A 21,301-nucleotide genomic window follows, 5' to 3' on the forward strand; every position below is an offset into this window, starting at 1 on the left:
GCAACAGCAGAATCGGAGCCCAAAAGCAGAGTGACTCCAAAGCATTTATTTATAAAATTAATTGATTGATTAGTTTAACGACCACACAGTCAGGCTGGTGGAATTTGTTCTCAGTACAGCTCTTTGGTACAGGTTCCAACATTACATTAGACATTAAACATATAGTATACCTACATATACATACAGACAGACACACATTAATACATGACACATAGGGGTCATACTTAATCTACAGTTCTCAGCGTTCAGAGTGTTTATTGAAGTAGTGAAAGTCCACTTGGGGCCGATGATGATCTATGCACTGATGCTCTAGTCTGGCCCCAGCACAGCAAAGATCTTCTGCTGGAGGTACTTCTACTGGAGCGCAGAATGGACACAAACACTTCTTACAGTGTTAGCAGGGGAGAGGGGAGGGCTGAGGAGGATTAGGCCAGTGAGAGTACTAGTGTATAATCAGAAGTAGTAATTGATGTGGTTGTAATAATAATTCATGTTACATTACATTACATTTGGCTGACGCTTTTTTAACCAAAACGACTAACAACATGGTAAACAGTAAGTTTTAGAACAATTCTCACAATTTTAGGACAGTTTAAAAAAAAAAAAAAAAAAAAAAAAAAAAAAATGTTGTGATACCTGTTATGATAATGTTCCCTGGGGTGAGGCAAACAATACATCACAATACACAACAACTACTACTTCTAAAATAATGCAAACATAATGTAAACTTTACAGTTTGGGAGTAAACTTTACAGTTGTTGTTGCTCATATTATACAAATGTGACAGTACAATGGTTAAAGTCATAGTTAATGGCAGTTGTTTATGCACCATTTTATGTATGAATTATTAGGGCAGCCGTGGCCTACTGGCTAGCGCTTCGGACTTGTAACCGGAGGGTTGCTGGTTCGAACCCCGACCGGTAGGCCACGGCTGAAGTGCCCTTGAGCAAGGCACCTAACCCCTCACTGCTCCCCGAGCGCTGCTGTTGATGCAGGCAGCTCACTGCGCCGGGATTAGTGTGTGCTTCACTTCACTGAGTGTCATATCAGAAAAATTAAGATCCAACTTCCTCTATCCAGCCTCTCTCAGATGTTCGGCTTGGCAGTGGCAGAGTTTGGGCGTCTCAGGGTGGACCAATGTATGTCTCTGTCTTTCATTTTAGCCTCCTTCCGCGGAGGCCGACTTTAAGTCAAATGAGCGCTAAATATACCATCTCTCCCGGCAAGGAAATGAATCACAGACTCATGTTCAGGCATGTCAGAGAAGAAGTCTTATTTTTCTTTCTCTCCCCTTTCTCCTACAATTGCAATTACATTCAATGTTAATATCAACATCGGATAGCTAACACTAATGAAATGAACATAGTCGACTGTAATTAAGGGATTGTTTGCATGAATTGACATTTAATCATGTTTCCCTCTGTGTTTTTAATTATGACAGAGAAGCAAGGGGGCTGCATTTGTTACTGTGGCCAATTACGACTCCTTCTCTGAGTGAGTAATTTAAATTTTCTTGTTTGTGGAGGAAGGATGGGGAGAAGGGAGGACATGGACTGAAGAGGCCAGAAATAGTCCTCATGTGAAACGATTACTGTCACTATAGCATGGTAATAACTTCCAGAATTAATAAAACTAAGCTGGCTTCTGACTTCACCCTAAGTCAAGTAGTATTATGTGTGTGTGTGTGTGTGTGTGTGTGTGTATATATAAACAGACAGAAGACCTGATGTTGTACCAAACACAAAGTCTACGATGCCAAAATGACATTGATAAAGGCTTTATAAATAGTTTATTACACATGTGTTAAGTCAGATTAAAACACTATGTTTTTGCACAACATTTTGTCATGACTGCTTGTATAAGTTTTGGTTACACTTGAGAGTATCGACATAAGAGTGACATGACACATGTCATAAACAAGTCATAAACGTTTATGACATAACGCTTCTGTTAGTGACATTCAGTGACATTCAGTTTTTGTTATATAAATTAGGGTTAAGGTTCATGTGTCATGACAGTGTCATGTCACTCTTATGTCGATACTGTCAAGTAAAGTGTAACCTAAGTTTCTGTATTCTTTTTCAGCCTCTACCAAGTGATAACGGCAGACGAACAGGCGATTAAATCAATGAACAATTTTTAGCCTCCGAATAAACATGCCGGTCTCTCCATCCCAGGAATCTGATCCTCTGTGTGTTCTCCAAGTTCTCTGAAAAGCTCTGAAATATAAATCAAAGCCAGATTCTCCCCAGCCAAACACCCCTTCATATTCACTCTGAACTCATTAAAGGGGGAGGGAGAAAGTTATCTAAAATGAAAAAGTACAGAGCCGTGTGTGTGTAGGATGGCAGTGTGCATGTGCGTATATACACGTCTATGTGCGTGCATGCATGTGTGTCTATACGATAATGCTTTATAACTTCCCAGCAAGAAAAAAGCTAGAAATAAATTGCCATACCACCAATATGGCAGAGAGCTGGCATTTAAATAATCTCCCGTTTACCTGAGAAGAGGTGTCAGAAGTCCTCTGGTCTGTAAATGTCGCTCTCAACACATCAAGCAGGGCTTGTGTTGGGATTAGGAATGGGGGTGGGAAGCAGAAGTACTTGACTGGAAAGACCTCAGCCTCAGCGATCTCTTTCTGTATCATGTAGACCCCCCCCCCCCCCCCCTACACACACACAGCACAGACACCCGATGAAGATGACATTTTAGCTGCTCAGATACAGTGAGGCAGGGGCTCAGGTTCAGTAGTGTGGAAGGGTGTGGAGGGGAGAGACCTTCTCTTCTTGAGCCTCATTCTGCATTACTCTCTCTCTCTCTAACACACACACACACACAGTCTTCCTTTCCTCCCCTAATCTCCTCATACGTGATGAAGATGGCATTTTATCATCGCCTCTTCAGATATGCGCCATCAAACGGGTAAACAACGCAATAGGCCCCCTGCCGAACCACTGAAGGCTAACAACAGATCAAGAGAGGCCTTTATCCACCAGCACTGTGCTCTCGTTTTTTCTTTGTTCTGTAGTTATGTCTCATTCCCTCCTACCAGATCTAACGTGGTATTTGTTTTTGTCCTTTGGATGCTTATTTAAATGTCTCCACTGATTTCAAAGGGATACTGGAACACAAGGGTTGACATTTCCCTAGCTTGTGGTTATACGAAAATCAGGAAATGGGAATATTAGATTGCACTATGTGTTGCCAGCTTTCATGTATAATTGCAAAGTAGGAATAAATATGTTTTGGGCACATTGTCCCCCACAACCTTTTACAATGTCATTCATTAGATCAGGAAGATTTAGCAGACCAGTAATGGGCTTAGTGGTATCTTGCAGCAATGGTGGTAATGTCACTGTCTACATTTATATTTTAAAAGTCCTTTCCAAAGGCACTGCCGCCCATTCATGTATCAAAGCATCAGTCATTATAGGAATGAGACCTTTCTACAATTATTCGTACTTAATGACTTTACTTTAAATGCAATTTAGGCCTTCATCAAAGATCATGAGCACTTTTTAAAAAAAATCATTATCAAATCCATGGCACTTCATTATTGAGAGAATGCCACAAGGGCCTTTGTCCACTGTAACGGTGCGGCTGCCCATGACGGCTACAGTTCATTCAAACACACTTTAATTGCACACACAAACACGAACGGCATCCAGCATGGTGGTACCGGCAACTGTAAAAAGAACGCAAACTTAACGATATTAGTTAAGAGCCTCACTTTCAGGGTGGCCAACTGCAGGTTGAGGAAACACGGACATTTAGCAAAACATTTCTTTTTAACGGACAATAGCAGAGAACTCACGCTGTGGTTGGATGTTTACTTCCTGCTCTGTGGCCTGTGCAAAGACCCGACGGCAAGTCGAAAGGAACCTTTTAAGTTTGTCGAGTGTGACGTCATGGACGAGCAGAGGTCAAGTAATGTCAGATGATTGCCTTGCGATGGAACCGTTTGTTTTATTGTACTGACTGTGGTCATGGATCCATCACCAGAAGGAGATGGATATACTCAAGAAAAGTTAAATTTAATCAAGCCTCAAGCACCACGTCACTTTTCCCCCCACATATTACATGTACATACAGTTCAACAGAAGAATCACTTTCAAGTAGGGTCATCCCATCAATCAGAAGAAGAGTCACCAATCAGTGGTCAGAAACACTACTTTGAGAACCTACTTTGTGGTAGAGGCGTGGGAGCAGCAAGCTGTTTGGGCTGGTGCTGTCCTGTTGGGTGTTTTGAGGAACAATTCTGAGCACTTTCATCTCGTGGTTCAGCGGTGAGTCATTTGCTCTGATTCGAGCCTCTGCTTAAGGCAGCCTCTTTTCCAATTCAGAACTGTGGCCGTGCCCCTCCTCCACGCGCAGGGGACAATGGTACATCAGCGAACGCGGAACTTGTGGTTGATCATCTTCAAGCTTGCTGCTCCCACCCCACCTGATGCTGTCGCCCTGTAATCTACTGCTGCTTATCTTATGTTTGCACCATGTTTGTCCTCGTCTTGAGTGTTTGTGAGTGAATGCAACCCCCTCTCTGTGCATACGTGCAGGTCGTGACATTAAAGCTGACCAGGTGGTTGCGCCCATGCAGCCTGACCTCCAGGAGCTGTTGGGCCAAAGCGGGTGGCAAGCTGATTCCCAGGTGGTGGTGTCCCTTAACTGTCCTTTGTAATTGCTGTGCATCAAGTGTGCGTTGTGTTCACCTGTGGTGTGCTGTGCCTGGATCCTACCCCTTGTTAGCATCTTACTAGCCCTGGTGAGCCCACTGCCCTATTCCTGGCCCTGTGTGCAGTAATAGTAGGCCTATAGGGCCTTGTGCAATATTTGTGTGCAACCTGCTTGTATGTGTGTGTATCCTGTATGATTAGTCTTTTGTGGTTGCATTCCTGTCTGTCTCTGTGCAGTCCATGCGAGTTTACGCAAACTCGCAGGTGGTACCTTATTTGGCTCTGGCCTGTACATTTGTCACGCCTCAAAATTTACATACAGACCAGCCCACTGGTGCTCTGAGCCCAGGAACGTGAATGGAGAGCGAAGATGAGACAAACACTAGTTTAGCTGCCTGCTCGTTTACTTCCACAGGAATTATAAAGCAGACAGTTCTTCAAGGATTTCGAATGAGCCACGGTCGTAAATGCAGTGTTCCAGGTTGAAACTTAGGCTACAAAGAAAGTTGAGACTTTCCAGTCTTCCCAAGGATTCAAAAGTTCGAGGGGCATAGATAATGTTTTTCTACCAGAAGATCCCTGCAAAGTTCGACACTCCGTTATTAATTTGCAAAACATTTTACCGAAGGCAGTTTTCAAAACCTTGGACAGTTAGCCTCCGACCGTACGACAGTTTTCAAAACCTCCGACCGTAAGGTCATCACAACCGCATGCTGTAAGTATTATTTTGTCGCTAAGCAGTTATTAGCCATGCTAACGTGTATCTAGCAAGTATAATGTGTGATTTAGTTCATTGGCAAGGCTATTTAATTTTCCTGTGTGTCATTCGGATAAAACCTGTGTTGTCATGTTAATCTACATTTTACTATGCATGTTTGTCGAGATCTCTGACAGGTTATGTTCTCAGCAAGATAGCTAACTTAAGCTGAGTAACACGATAGTTTGGTTGCTAAGCTGTAATATAACCCATACCCATTTCTAGTAGATATGTTGAAAACCGTGTTGTCTAGATACAATGGATTTATTCGCACGTTCTTATTTTAGAACATTACAAGAACGGCAACATGACAAACGCAGCATGCCAAACAGATGCTCCAAGTGTGGCATCTCGCGGGGCTTAGAATATTAGCAAATGCTTGAGTTAACAGCTTGGTGTGTGCATGCAAAATTGACTTTCACTTGTGTTACAACATTTCTATTGTTTGGTTTAGGTTTTATCTTGCAGCCATGCACTTCAATGAGAATGCTGAGTCCCCACAACGGAAGACAGCCAACGAGAAACTATGTACAGACTTGCCAAACAATTTGTAAGTTTAATAAAATATATATTTTTATTACAAACAACAAATCAAAATGTGCAACAGTATAGGCACTAAAAAGAACTTATCGATTCACACACAACAGGCTGTCTTAGACCTGATGCTACTGGTGTCGAAATCATTATCAGTACTGTAAACAAAGCACAATGTTCAGGGCCATACAATTTGTTTATTGTACAGTATACAGCCTACAATGCACTGTATTACAGTATCCAATATAAGTCCTCTTTCTTGTCCTCTTCGAGATCAAAGACCCTCTTTATTGGGATGCCGTCCAGCGGATTCCTGTGCCCCAGGACTTGTGTGCTCAGCTTGACAGACCTTCCATGGAGGATGCTGTTGCTGAACATGTGTCACGGTTCAGTCAAAAAGGGGTCTGAATCCAACGTACTGCCCTGAAGTATCCGGAAGCTCCCTTCATATGCGTAGCACCGCACACGAGGGGATCATGACACGGACGCTTCTTCCAAGGAAACCACAGCTCCTGCTCACAAAAGACCTGTAGGCCAAGTCACTTCATTGCCTGCAACGAGAACAGGGTGGAAAAGCACATTTTTTTTCACTATTTATTTTTAAATATTTTACAGAGTATCATTGGACGATTGTTGAAAAAAATAAATAAATAAAGTTTATCATTTTGTGATGTTGATCAAACTTTTTTTTTTGTGCAAAATGCTGAACCAATAATGAATGTGTATTGGTTAAAAATATTTTATTTATATACTGTAACTGCTAACACTTGTATCAGATTGTCCTCACCTTTCCATCCCTCAGGAACCTGGGTCATTCTTTTAACAACCTGTAAAAACAAACATAATTTCCCTGCTGTTATTTCGTAATTTTGAATGAGCAGGTAGCACAAAGTAGCAAATGTCTCCAGTATTAGTTACCAGAGTTGTAAGAACACGTATTAGGCTACTACATGGAAAGAAGGTAATAATCTCAATCAGATGTCAGCAGGATAGTTACAAGATTACATTAGACCTACATGGTACTATGTAAATTGCCCCTTGGGGATAAATAAAGTTTTTTTGAATTGACACAAACGAGAGTAGGCCTAGTAATATTTTCGTTGACCTCTTTTCACTTTAGCCATAGGCTACAAACTGCACATAGCTCCTGCCCAGCTAACTGGATGTCCCGTTGTAAGATCACATATTACTACATGGAAAGAAGGTAAAAATCTCGATAATCAGATGACTTAATCAGCAGGATAGTAGTTACAAGAGTACATTAGACCTACTGACACAAACGTAATATTTTCATTGACGCGAGCAGTAGGCTACTCGTTTCACTTCAGCCATATAGCCTACGAACTGCACAGAGCTCCTGCCCAGCTAATTGGACGTCCTGTTGTAAGATCGCATATTACCACTACAATAATGTATGTAACTCCTAATCAGATGACCTATTCAGCAGGAGAATAGACTTACTGACTAAAATGAGTACTTTCCTTGCAAGCAGCACTCCTCTCACACTACAGCATAGCCTGGACTGGCTACGAACTTTTCAGCTAGCTTCTAACTGGACATCTTGACAAAAATTGCACAAGGGTACAAGTTGTAAAACATTTGTTTGTGTGCAAATTAATAACTTATGTTGCTTACAACGCTAAAAACGAACCTAATACAATGTTTAGCTTAGTCAACGACACTAACGTGCGAGTATTGCACTAGTATTACAGCTAGCTAACTGGGCTACGTGTGGCAAACTCAAGTAAATGACAAAACTTACCACTCTGAAGTAGTCGTTTCCAATTTATGGGCGACTGGTAGCTCCTCTATTTCAGATTCTTCCTCTGATTCAGGCTCAAATACCTACTGTATGTCTCCGTATTCCACCTTCGCTGTTTCAGCGAGTGGTGTCGGCCATGTTGCCGTCTTTGCTCTGGAGCTTCGCTCGTTGTAAACCAACCAATCAGCACGCAGCTCATCTAAATATTCATGAGCATACCATAAAAGGGAGAAAACCTCTCGTTCATTCTAGGGCCTATTTCTAAGGCTGGCCTTAGGGCGCATTGAACAGCACACGGGCCATTTTCAGCCCAACCAATGTTACATACTCTATTCGGAAACCTTAAGGAACAGCATGAAATACCCTATATAATCATTCTATCACCCCTTTAAGCAGGAGCAGAAGCATAGTTTAAGTTCACATTTTATAAAATGATGTATGAGGCTGAACAGGAGTCTACTTCAGTCCACAGTTTATAATATCAATATCAATCGCCGTCATATCAATATGAAATCTCGAACAACAAAAATGATGACCCTCATCAACAAAATATATTAGTTTTATATGCGTTCTGTTTAGGGGTTTGATCTTAACTTGTGACAGCTAGTTTAGTGATTTCTCTATAACTGCATTTTTAGACGGTTCATTGGCATCAATCCTGAAACAGGGACAAAAGGAGAGAGGGAGCCGGTGTTGGGACCACGACGAGCCCGTTCGTGGCTGCGGCCTTCCAGCAAAAAAAAAAAAAAAAAAAAAAAACGTGTTTGTTTTCTTCTGTTCTGTTTGTCTTCTACCACAGGAAAGCATTTGGCTCAGGTAGCCACTGATGTACTCCTTGTTGTCTGAGGGGAGTTACGAGCAGCAAACATGGCAGGTGAAGTTAGTTCAAGCCATACACTATATATACAAAATGGGTAGAGGGAGTGAGAGCAAATCCGGCAGGAAAAAAACTAGAACAAAGGACTATGATTACTCAGTCAATCTGGCCCTAGATTCAGTCCTTTCACAAATACATGAGTCTTTGCCGCCTGGCAAGTCCCAAAAAGGGAATGACATTGATTATTGCAATACAGACACATCAAATGCTAGCCAACAGCAGTTATGATACTGAGCATCCTGATGTAGCAAGTTCCCCTCAGACAGACATTGGCAAACACTGAGAACAAGCCTATAGTCATCAGTATCTCACAGAAGCCAGTGTCTTGCTCCAAAGATCTGGCTCGATAGGAAGACTATTCAGCAGGCCATTGCAGGCTACAATGGCCTTTGTCACATTGTCAAGTGACAAAGGTGGACTCTGTTTTATGTGTGCTAACCTACATTTAACAGATGGCTGCTGTTTCAAATTCTGACTGTTTTGCAATTCTGTCCAGGACAAAGGCCTATGATTTTTTTTTAGACGGTCAGGCCTCTCCCCGGAAAAAGTCCTATGTCACAGAAAAGTACAGTACACAATACACCCCTGTGTGTATTGTACGAGTGTCTTTGACTTCCCTAGCATGTACTGTGGTCTGTGTCCCTGCTCCCGAACCCTTTGCTAATAAAGCCTGTTAAACGAGACTTGGCTGATACGTTAGAATACTCAAATTTGGTATTAGAAATCAGCAGGAATTTCTCAGCACTGTGCTAAAAAGAAACACAGGGCAGACTGCAAATTCTGCAAAGCAACAATTTCAAAAACCTGTGGGACAACGTAAGACACCTGCAGAGGAATCATGAATTGCGGTAAGTTAACTGCAGAGCTAGGAGCTGCTTAGCCTTATCTATATGTCTTCACGTTAACATTAGCTAACATAGATAGATACTTTATTGATTCCCAAGGGGGAAATTCAAGTAGCTGAAGATAAAGGGAATGTTCTTGGACATAAGGTTATCATAGCTTACATGGTATTACTGGTTTCATGAGGTAAAAATGTTTCAAGCGAATATACGCAATTGGTTATCGTGTATTGTATTAAGTTTGTGGTTTACAAATGAAAGCTAATGTTAACATTATGGTTAAGTAAACTTTGCATCAGGCTAATGTCATGCCATAAAGTTATGTATGGTGGTAGCTGTGTGTCATTTGCATGAAAGGTGGGTAATTTGGGTAATGCTATCTGACATTAGCTGATGATTTCCTCGGTTTTTAATTGAGAGGCTTAGCAACAGACAGCTACTAACAGTAAGCTGGCCAAAGATTCACATTTAACTAGTAGGAGACACATAATAACCATATCCTGCACGTCTCTGAAATAGACCGCAGCAGTCCCGCCCACAGCCGATTCTGGAAGGAAGAATACAATATCACAATGAAATGACACGGGAGTCCACAATGGTTAACCCTTAAAGGTGTAGGTTTTTGAACATTCTAAGTTCCGCAACAATTGAAGGTTCTAAAAATTCTATGTTGAATTCAATGAACCCAGATATTCTTTAGAACGTTCATTTCTCAACATTCCTGTCACACCAGTGTGACGGTACTCCTTTAAGGGTTAAGGGATGTGTTTGGGGGACGTGCAAAAGTGATTCCAGATACCATAACCTCATCAAAGTCGTGATCTTCATACCATTTCCGAAACCAAAAACTAAATTAGAGATTTGTAAACAATGGATGAAGTTGTGTGGAAGACCCAACATCAGCTGAACGTCCAAACCATCTCAAAGGACACACTGTTCAAATACTACATGTCATGTCATATAATATATTAAGTCATCAAACACTCAATGTAACAATGTAGCCTCTGATGTTGCGAAACTAACGTAGGCAAACTAGCTAGCTAGGTTGAGAGTAAGCTCTGCCATAATGTTGACTTTATAAACTTAAGCTTACTACTGTAATGCTAACACTACGGATGTTTTGAAAATCAACTTGGCTGTTGACATCAACAACACCACTGAATAATTAGCCAGAAAGAAAAAAACTGTTCTCTGCTCTGTTGAAGAGCTTACACCGGTTAATCGTAGTGTAGCCTATTAAGGTTTTGCACCTGCGTCATAATATCATGTGACCGTTTGTTTACAACTAGAGTGGTAGGCAAGCCTACAACAGTCGGGTTGCATAGGCTACACAGTTACAAATAGCTTCAACATTGAAATTTTAATATCAAATATTGACTGGGATGCCGACCACTTGTGTAGGCCCTAACAGTTGGTTTTACAATAAGAAGCAAAAAGGCGACGAACGACCGTTTAGCCTACCTATCCTCGTGGTTGTGGAGGATGATCGTTAGCAGCTGTGAAGTCTTTTATTCTCAAGATGGCCTAATGGTGTAGCCTACTGTCTACGAAGACGTAAGCTAAAATACAACTATCTACAGTCATCCAAAAACGAATTGCCAGAGATAGGCTATGAAGGGAAAAAGTGCAGCATTTTAAACATGGCAAGATTATTTTTACCGGAACAGTTTGTTCTAATTTGTCTTGTGAAATTCGTGCTTGTGGACATCAATCACCTATCTTCTGTCCTTCTATTTCAAGTCATCATGAGTGTCATTTGATTATATAATCACAACAAATTCTAATAAATGAAAACAGAATGGCTTATGTGCTATAGCCTAGGCTAACGTTACAGGTCACTTAGGCTAACCCCCCTATGTCAAAATAAACTGATTTGATCCTAATTGTTTAGCGATCACACACAACCTCAAACACCACTGTTGAACCTAGGCTACTGCTTCAGTCATGTAAGAAATAAGCAGTTTATGAATTATCTTTACCCGTTTAATCAAGTCCACATGACCAAAATAACAACATATTTAAAGGCTGAGCTAGCATAACAGCCTTATATAGGCGATGCTGCAACGGATAACTAATAAAACGTTTCATACAATTAATGAATTTTATCACTCACATTCTGAGTTTTTCTGGGTGGTTATATATCCATGCAGATCGTCTTCGAATAAGCCATCACTGTTATAGGCCTATGTTATAATATGTTACAGGATTCATGACTTTAACGTCATTAATGTTACATGATGCTGACTGACGCTGGCTATAACAGTAGGCTACCGTTTTAACGTCTGCTGAGCCTACCAAAACCTGTCGCTGTTCAGTTGAAGTTAAATGGTCAAATATTGTTTGATTTTGTGTCAACTTTCAGAAGGAAGACATGTTCCTTTCTGGTCAAATTTCACAGCTTCTAAGAAAGTCTATCGTCTTTGTGTAAACCGAGTTTTGAACAGAGAAAAAAAGTTAGGCTAACGTTACCATTAGGCTACATGCAGGTTCTCCCATAACGTTATCGATACAGATCAATGCACCAAATCAGGGCGATTTTAGCGAAACAACGTTCCTGTGACAGGCTATCAAATATTGAACAATGGGATAACGTTTCATCATCACCTTTATTGATGCCTGAAATGTTGACATTGCTGAAATACAGAGATGGAGCCTACTGAGAGGCAGCTGCAGACAACGATTTTCAATGGGTTCAACTTGTCCCTTGCCTACCAGCTGGATGTAAACAAAGCTATAGAACCTAGAATGCGTCACATGAAAAACGTTAATGAGCTTTATTTTATTCTAGCATTTTGTGAATGGAGGCCCCACAGAGATGTGATTGCAGCCCAGATTGCAGCCCAGATGATTTCAAAGAAAAGTTTAGCGCAACATTTGCCATACTCAAGTGCACAGAGCTAAAAATTGAGAAGCCAACATCCCTCACTACAGAAATCCGCAAATACTCTGAAAGGGTTGATTACATGTGATCCATATGGTTTCAGACAAAGCAACATAAAACTCCTACTCTCCACTCTCATTCAGTCAGGCAATCTTCACCTCGGTGATAAGGGGATTTCTCATTGAGAAAGATGTCAAAGACATTGGCCTAAAACTAAACATTCCACCTTTTGCAAAGGCCAACACACAGATGGCTGCACCAGATGTGGAAAAACCTAAATGTAGAGCGACATTGCATTTGTTGTTTTTTAAGAATGTAATATCCACACAGCCTACAATGAAATCATAATAAAGAGAGGTGTGAGGACAACTCCTGTTCCTAGTGTGTGACTCTGAGTACATACTTGTTATCAGTGAGTGTACTCACAACTGGTATCCTCTTGCGGTCTGGTTTGGCCACGCCCTTACATAAATTTCAGGTGTCTGGCGAAGTTGCTGCAAGGTCATATTTTCACATGCAAATTAGGTTTCTGGCAAACAGTTGCGACTAACTTTTGGTAAAGTTGCAGCACATTTTCAGCAAACGTCTCATTGTTGCTAGAACTTTGCTGGAAGTTTGCCTCTAGCGGCAAACACTGGCAATATTTTCTAGTGAACTCATTTGTTTCCCACAAATCACCCACAAGTTTGCTGCAAATCTGCCGCAAACATTTAATTTGTGTAAGGGCTATGCAGGATACTGGTTGGGGGCACCACTTTCTTCCCCCTGGGTTTGTACCACTTCTGAGGCAGACTGGTTGATACCACCTCTTTAGTTGTATCCTCAATCTGTTTTGCTCTCCAAAATTCTAAGGTGTATATGAGCAATAAAGAGGGAGAGGTCATATAAATGACAAATAATAAACACATAGATTAACCTACATTAGTTGCACCACGGAGATCTGTTAGTTTAGCCTACAACATAACTAACAAACTTGATAAACACAACTGGATATTAAAACATCTTATTTCAGTAGCGGATTCAGTTACTCATTACGAGGCACCCTGGGGAGCTGCATTGTTGTTGATAACGTTAGCATAATATTTAGCTAAGCCTAAAACATTTAATTTATCTAATCAGGAATTACACAAGATATGGTTCAACTCAGCACAAAAGAAAACTACACTTACCCGGCAGTGCAGAAGCAATGTTGATTAATAATTTTGTCACAGTCAGTTTCCACACAAATGTTGTGGGGCTTCCTTTGAGACCGGAATGATTTCCCCATCAATTTGTGCTTTTCCGTCTCGTTGATAAAAGTGGATATTGGTATATATACGCCACCCAATGTCAGTAGTAATATATGTTCTTACCTTAACTTCCACGAGTTGAGTCATACCTCTCCCGTGTCGGTACGTGTACTCAAACGCTCTGGTGCGCGGCGCGAATGTGTTAGCATGTTGCTATGCTAGCGGGCTCAGACGTAGCCATAGAGAGCCAAGATAGCAGTAATCAAAAACATCCACATTTTCCCTACTTAAATACAGTTGCACGAGTAGTTGATAAAAATGTGTAAAGTCACAGGCGATTTTCCAAGAGAATAAACAGGAGAACTACAATGTGTGGCGCAATAGCACTTGGGAGTACTTCAACCTAGTATAGTAATATTAATTAACACCTAGCAGCAATTATAGCTAACTAGTTTTGATTGTCAAGAATAAAGACGGAATGTCGAGATGTCGATCTGATATTTCAACTTAATTCCCGAAATTTCGAGTTTAAAGGGACACCAGGCAAGCCTGATGCCTTTTCTCTACGAAACTCCGCCTCGCTCGGTCTGAAGCTCTTTTCCTTTTCTTTGCATATCTTCCGTCAAGGGTTTTCGCTGCTTCTTCGCCGGCTCTACCATTATACACACGTTTGCAACAATCGCTAGCGTTTCATTAGCCTGCCTCTGTGCTGTGGATGCAGGATGTAAACTGATCCTGCTTCGGTCGGCGGGTACGATCACTGAACTTGCAAGCGGGATATTCTTCCTACAGGCAGTAGGGGCGGGCGAGAGTCTTCATTCGCCCTGTAATGAGTCATTTAACCATATATCGACTTACGAAGATGAGTAATTAGCACAAAAACGTTGCCTGGTGTCCCTTTAATGTCAACATGTAGACTTTCAAGACTTATCTAGCACAAATGACACCCCATGCATTTAAAAAAATAAAACAATACCTTTTATTTGATTCTTTTTGTACATCTAAAAGAAAAGTACATTTCAGTTTAATGTTAGCAGGAAGACTTGTGCCTGTGAAGGCCAATCTCTATACTCTAGGCCTATACATTTTTTTGTGTCTGTGTGTCCTTTCGGCTTAGCCCACTAGCCTATTTTTTCCTCACTAACGCCTCACACCAAGTCCTAACTGCATGCCAAGAATCGCAATATGCGCAGTCAAGATTGGGCGAGTAGCATAACCAGCTGCGGGGCAATTTAATACTAGCTTTGGTGATGAACAAATAATTTGTTGAAAAGCTTTGATTCCCTCTAATAGGAAAAGGACCCTTTGGCCTACATGGGCCAGTTTGAAGAATGTACCTCTTCACATTAGCATCGGCAATGTTTTCAGGGAAATTACCTCGGTCTGTTGAGAATCATTACCTTGATTTGTGCCTGTGAATCCCATACCGGAAACCGTTCTGTTTCTTCTCTCGGCTAACTCTACACGTTTCCCACCACCCTCTTTTATCTGACTTTGTCTAACCTGTTTAGGGCTGCTGTTAAGCACCACGCTACAACAGGGCAAAAGCATGGTCATCATCACTATCATGAGAACAAGTTTCCTCACCACCAAGTTCAGTGACAGAAGGCACAATGAAAGAAGAGTCCAACTTTGTGAGTTTAGATTTAACCTCATCTTTATTTTTCTTTTCTTTCCTCTTTTGTGACCCACTTACTTTTAAATATTCTGAAATATACAATCACCACCAGACATGCACCATTTTCAACACGTTGTTTACTAGTCTGTGTAGTCGCAATTTGATGATGACATTGAAGAAGCCTCCAGATATTGTATCCATCATGCCCTGCAGTTGTCAGCAAATTATCAAATGCAAACCACAACAACATAGTTACAAAACATTACTAATTAGTACATTTCAACTGCTTTAGGGATTTCACAGATTTTTTCCCCTCAGGCTACGTTTACATGTGGCTGGCTATTTTCGAGCATTGAGAACATTGTTCGTGTACACAGTTTACTAATTAGAAAGGTTTTGGACAACTCACTCCTTGACTGGCAAGATGGCGGCGAGCAGAAAAACCGAGTGAGTTGTTCAAAACCTTTCTTTTAGCAAACTCTGTGTACACAAACAATGTTCACGTGTAGACACTGATGATACTTCGATCAAAGTTTCATGTTGTGTCGAGCCTTCTTAGTGTTTTAAAGGCACACTATGCAAGATTTTCACCTTTATGATGACCAATTTGATGGTAAACGAACTTGTAATAGGTGAATCGTTCACCTAGCATAGCTATACAGCATAGACGTAGTGAGTCCCTACCGAGAAAACCAGCCATGCAACTTCCAAGAGTGGCGCCCCGCCAAAACTTGCGAGAATCTGGGGAGAATCCGTGGAAATGCATGGAACTGGAATCCATGCATTTCCACAGAATTATTTTTGGAATCTGATCCCTTATCATACCTGTTCATTTGTACTCGTCGCTCGACTTATCACGACTAAATTCAAGATGGTGACGAACGGTAAACTTCCTGAAGGTATGGTCTGTAGAAATCGTCTTGTAAATAAACTACCAGTTCTCAATGTCTTGTTTTAAATGTCAGGGCCCTCTGAAGTCTACCAATGAAGTGTGGAGCTACTTTGAGCCTCGTAAATGGTGTAAAACAGTGATTTATTTGCATGGCTAGGCCGATGCCCGAGGCACCCCCTTTGAAAACCTGTTGGTAGCATCAGCTAACTAGCGCCAGATTTCTGAGTGCAGGGGACAAGCGGAGATGAGCTATGAGACAAAAGTTCCCACTCGTTATCATGTTTCAACACACTTTAGGTCAATATCACACTGAACTTCTCCTTTAATTATGCTATGGAGGGATATATTGAATACAAGGTGACAAGCTTAAAGTGGAGGCGAGTATCCAGATCACCGTACAAAAAACACTGACGTTAATGCTAGCTAGCTAGCCAGTTGAAGATTGAGACTGAGTGGCTATATTAACATTCGATTTAGTAAGAATATAGTAGTTGGCTAATGAGCATTTTCATCTTGGGATTTAACAGGGAACCTGGTTACTGTGCCCACGTTGTTGGCTTAGTAGCCTACATTACGTCGAGCTATTGCAAATGTGAGAGACGTCCTGTAGGCTACTGTTGATGAAATATACCCTCGTTTACTAGCCACTCGGGGTACCGGCTATCGGTATTACACGTCCCCCATGCACAACGTTTGACCATGGTTATCCGTCGGGGTTTTTTGAGGAAATAAACTCCATAAATAACCATTAATTTGTCATTTTATGCATCCTCCCTGTTGCTTCCTATGGAGTTGTTCGAGCTGATGTCCGAGTCTGTTGAGGCTGGACTGTCATTGGCTCATCTGCGTTCTAAGGGTGGCGCTTAGCGACAGGTCAATTATACTGTGCGTGCGTTAGAGAGGGGAATTGCATAGTAGTGGGCGGGAGGGTGCCGTCTTGATTTGAGTCCGGCAAATTCATCAATCACCTTGTCCTCATTGACATCTGTGACCAACTCTCTCTATCAACAGCACCGCCAATTAATTTAGCCTCTCCTGGCCCATAGTTGACCGAAGCCACATGTGAAGTCGGCGTAAAGCACTGAAGGATCGCTCACAGCTGCTCACTGGGATTGTGAGTGCCACCTGCAAGATTAGCCTTCAGTGAGGGGAACATCAGAGTCCAGAAGCTTGTAGACACTGAGGATGTCTGGGATGGCTTCTTCGCCACTAAGACCTCCTCTGGGACCAGCTGGATTTTATAGTGAGCAGCCAGTTTCCCCAGTTGACTGCAAACACAGGAAGGATTTGTAGGCTGGGTGGCATGCCTGGATTCCTTCCAAGAGCTCTCCCGCAACAGTGGAAAACTGGTGCCCCAGGTCATAAATCATCCGGTCAATGCATGGGAAGAAAAACCTCTTCCTCAGACACACTCGGCTCTATTATTCTCAGTACGTTGTAGTAGATCTTTATATGTGGGGCTAGTCGCCCTCGCCTGTAATGGACCCTAGTCCATGGGTTGTCTGTCATTGTAGGTTTGTCCTGTCCAGAAATGCAACGTTTCGGTCACTCTTGTGCCTTTATTAAGCAATTTTTCAGTCTGGATTATCTTGTCATCCGGTCTATATGGATAGTAACCAAGCAGTACAGGGCGAATACCGTTAGCATAGTGATTATCGTTAGCAAAGTGGTCATTGTTAATAAAATGGTTGTGGGATTTGTCATAATCAATAGTGTAATTTCCTCTGCTTTCTTCTTGAAGCAGCAGAGGGCTCTGGAATGTTGTGGTCAGAGCAGAGCTGCTTTGTGACAGCATAGAGGTCCTCAGCTACCTGTTCCGTTCTCTGACTGACCAAGGTGTCATGGATGGCACTCCTGAATTGAATGGCCCTTACTAGGTCAATGGTTGCCCCCTGCATAAACTTATGTAATCCCTCTGTGATCCCCAAAAGCCTTTTGAAAACAAAGTGCAGGTACACAGTGGTCATTTTCGATAGTTTTGAGTGTAGACCCACAGCAGTTGGCGTGTTTATTTTTTCCAAGACTTTTTCCAGACTTTTTAAGACTGCAGGGAAATTCCTCAAAAGTGCATTTATGGAGTTCACCTGACATGCCCATCGGGTGGATGAAATGACCTGGGTCTTGGGCAAGGGCCTGCTGGACAAGGGTCTCCACATTCAGTAGTGCAGCGCCCAAAAGGCAATGGGGCGGGGAACACAGGAGCAAACTGCCTGGAGAGCGCGTCTGGCTTGATGTTCTTGGAGGCTGGTCTGTAAGAAAGCACAAAATTAAACCGAGGGGAAAAAAAGTGACCCTAGCCTGACGAGTTTAAGCGCCTAGACATTCTCAAGTATTCAGAGGTTTTCAGATTCAGGTATTCAGATATTTAATGAACCATTTCTGTATAGCTTCCATACCTAATGTAGTTTCAATATTTGTGTATAAACTGTCAATGTCTATAGTAAAGAGAAAAGCCTCTTGGGGTATTTTCAATTGTCCTATTTTTTCTATGAAATCATATGTGTCTCAGATAACTAGGGTGGTTTTATGAAATTGGGTTTAAGAAATGTTCTGTTGGTTGGATGACGGTCCGCACAGTAGTAGCCACCACTGGCCCCTTCGTCATAGTGTTGTGTTGGGAAATGATTGTGAGTCTTATATCGGTCTTGGTAATGGAAAACATGGCCATGGTCGGCTGCATCACTACCGTCCTTGTACGGTAATGTGAATAGTTCGCTCTATCATTCTGATCGGCTCTATTATTCTCTAGGTGGATCATATATGTGGGGCTAGTCACCCTCGCCTGTAATGGACCCTAGTCCATGGGTTGTCTGTCATTGTACAGTAGGTTTGTCCAGTCTGAAATGCAACGTTTCGGTCACTCTATTGTGCCTTTGTCAAGCAATTTTTCAGTCTGGATTATCTTGTCATCCGGTCTATATGAATAGTAACTAGCAGGGCGAATATCGTTAGTATAGTGATTATCGTTAGCAAAGTGGGTCATTGTTAATAAAATGGTTGTGGGATCTGTCATAATCAGTAGTGTAATTTCTTTGTCTTTCTGGATTAATTGTTTCGTGTCTGAATCGATTTTTTTCTCATCTGTCGTTATTCTCCCAACGGTTCACATAGTTGTGCTGACTAGTCACATCTAGTTCAGGGTCCCAGTCAGGCACGAACCAGGTGCGTCCCCCCATGGCTGCCACTCTACCTCGCAGCCTCGATTGCCCCGGCAGCAAATGGACCTCGCCTCGGGCACACCAGCAGCCTGGGCGTCGAGGAGGGCTGGAGGTTGGCCGCCAGCACACGCACAAATTCCCCCGGCGGGGGCAGAGGCTCCGGACCCTCCCCGACCTGAATTGCTGGCCGCCCGGCTAGGTCGCTGCCGCCGACTCCGACGCCGTCTTCCTCTTCCACCGCCGGCCCGAGGTCCTCTCCCGCCACGGCCGCGACGATCATGCCATCGTCGGCGTACTCCGCCTACTCCCTGGTGGCGCACCAGTTGCGCAGATCTTCTTTGTCGCTGCAGAGCTCGCCGGGGGTCTCCTGGGCTGACCGCAGCTAGGCCGGCTCCCCGCCTCCTCTCCCTTCATAGTAGCCCTTACAAGGGCTCTTTGCGGCTGGGGCTCGAAGGGCCCCCGCCCCGTGGTAAGGTCGCCTTCTCTCAGCATCTCTCCCGGGACGGGGGTAGCACCGCCGCACGCTCCTCCATCAAACGAGGCTTCCATTTTGTCTTCTGACTGACACCACTGTAACGTTTACGAGTCATGAGCCAGAGCTTCGTTCAAGGCAAGCTTTATTCGTAAGAACAAGGGCAGGGACACAGACACCAAATACAGCACACACTAGGCAGGTCAAACACACACACACACTACACATACAGGGGTGGACGCAGCCACCCATACAAAAAAGATCACACACGAGGAAGAACTAAACGGGTAACACGCTACACTAAAACGCTGACATTAAAACAGTAAATAAAGGCATTTACACACATAAAACACCAAAGTTCACCCCCCGCATCACAGCATGCACTGTATCGGAGTCCATAACAACATAGTCCGGAAGCACCGACGTTACAGTATGTTAGCCTAGGACTACCTGTGGTTAGCCTGGCTCTTCCACTCGGTTTATACCCTATAGCTAGCAGTGTTAAAAAAGCCTGTACACTTAATGGAACAAGTTCATGGAAAACGAATGCTTATGAAGACTGTGATTTGATCCTACAGAGCCGGTAGGATACGTAAACGTAAGTTTATCTCTTCAGTTATCCAAATTAAGTGTTAAGGCAGGGGTCGGGAACCTATGGCTCGCGAGCTACATGTGGCTCTTTTGGGAACTGCATCTGGCTCTCGGACAAACCTGCCATTTGTTTACTCAATAAGTCATGAATAATTGTGGTACTGTATTAAATTAAAAATGGACCTACTGTAATCAAAATGTTAAAATAGTGTTCGAAATATAATATATGTTCACATAGTTTAATCCATCCCATGTCTGTTCTTTACTGCTGAAGTTCACGGTTACGTCGATGTACTGTACAGATATGAAAAACTTGTTTTTTTTATTGGACAATGCAGTGCCGAGATAACATTCCATCCGCTGATGCTTTACTTAAAAATTCAGCTAGCTAACGGTTGTATCCAAAACAAAGAAAATGGCGAAGAGAAAAAAAGATGAACGAGAACACTTTAATTGTTATTGTTGATGTGTGCGCTTGCTGTAGGCTAGATAAGGAAAATGTCATAAAGGAAACGTCAGTGACCACAGCTTGCGAGCGCGAACACAAGCGGGCTGAAATGGGAAAGTTTCCATCCGAAGACTGATTCTGAAAACGCGAAATGAACTGCCTGTTATATATCGCACACTGCAACGACTTAGTATTGCTGTGTTAACCCTGTTCATTTCCACTTGCATATGAGAAATCTTTCTCACACATGAAAAATATAAAGACAAACCTGAGCTCACGTTTAAGGGCAATTCCGCGCAAAACTGTCACATCCATAACGCCAACACAATGCCATGGTATTTAGTTGCCGTTATGGATATATGACAGTTTTGCATGGAGTTGCCCTTAAATAATGACAGCCTCAATTCTTGCATGAAACTTCACCTCACTGAATATGAGCCAGCCAGACTCCAAGGCCATCACCAAATCTAATCTCTGGTACAGTAGGCCTAATGTTTGAAAATTGTCATGTCATGAAAATTGATTGTTGTGTTGTTAACTATGATTAGCCTACATGGGAAGCCT

At 42.4% G+C, this 21,301-nt stretch overlaps 1 long non-coding RNA gene across 1 annotated transcript; it reads left to right on the forward strand.

Annotated features, from left to right (window-relative positions):
• The first annotated feature begins 613 nt into the window (after nucleotides 1-613).
• Nucleotides 614-21,067, forward strand: LOC121700180. Its single transcript, XR_006027126.1, has 4 exons — nucleotides 614-629; nucleotides 3,000-3,003; nucleotides 19,088-19,091; nucleotides 20,336-21,067. It is a non-coding gene; the product is annotated as an uncharacterized LOC121700180 (long non-coding RNA).
• Nucleotides 21,068-21,301: the final 234 nt, after the last annotated feature.

This window comes from Alosa sapidissima, chromosome 24 (assembly GCF_018492685.1).
Source record: "Alosa sapidissima isolate fAloSap1 chromosome 24, fAloSap1.pri, whole genome shotgun sequence".
Lineage (NCBI taxonomy): Eukaryota > Metazoa > Chordata > Actinopteri > Clupeiformes > Clupeidae > Alosa > Alosa sapidissima.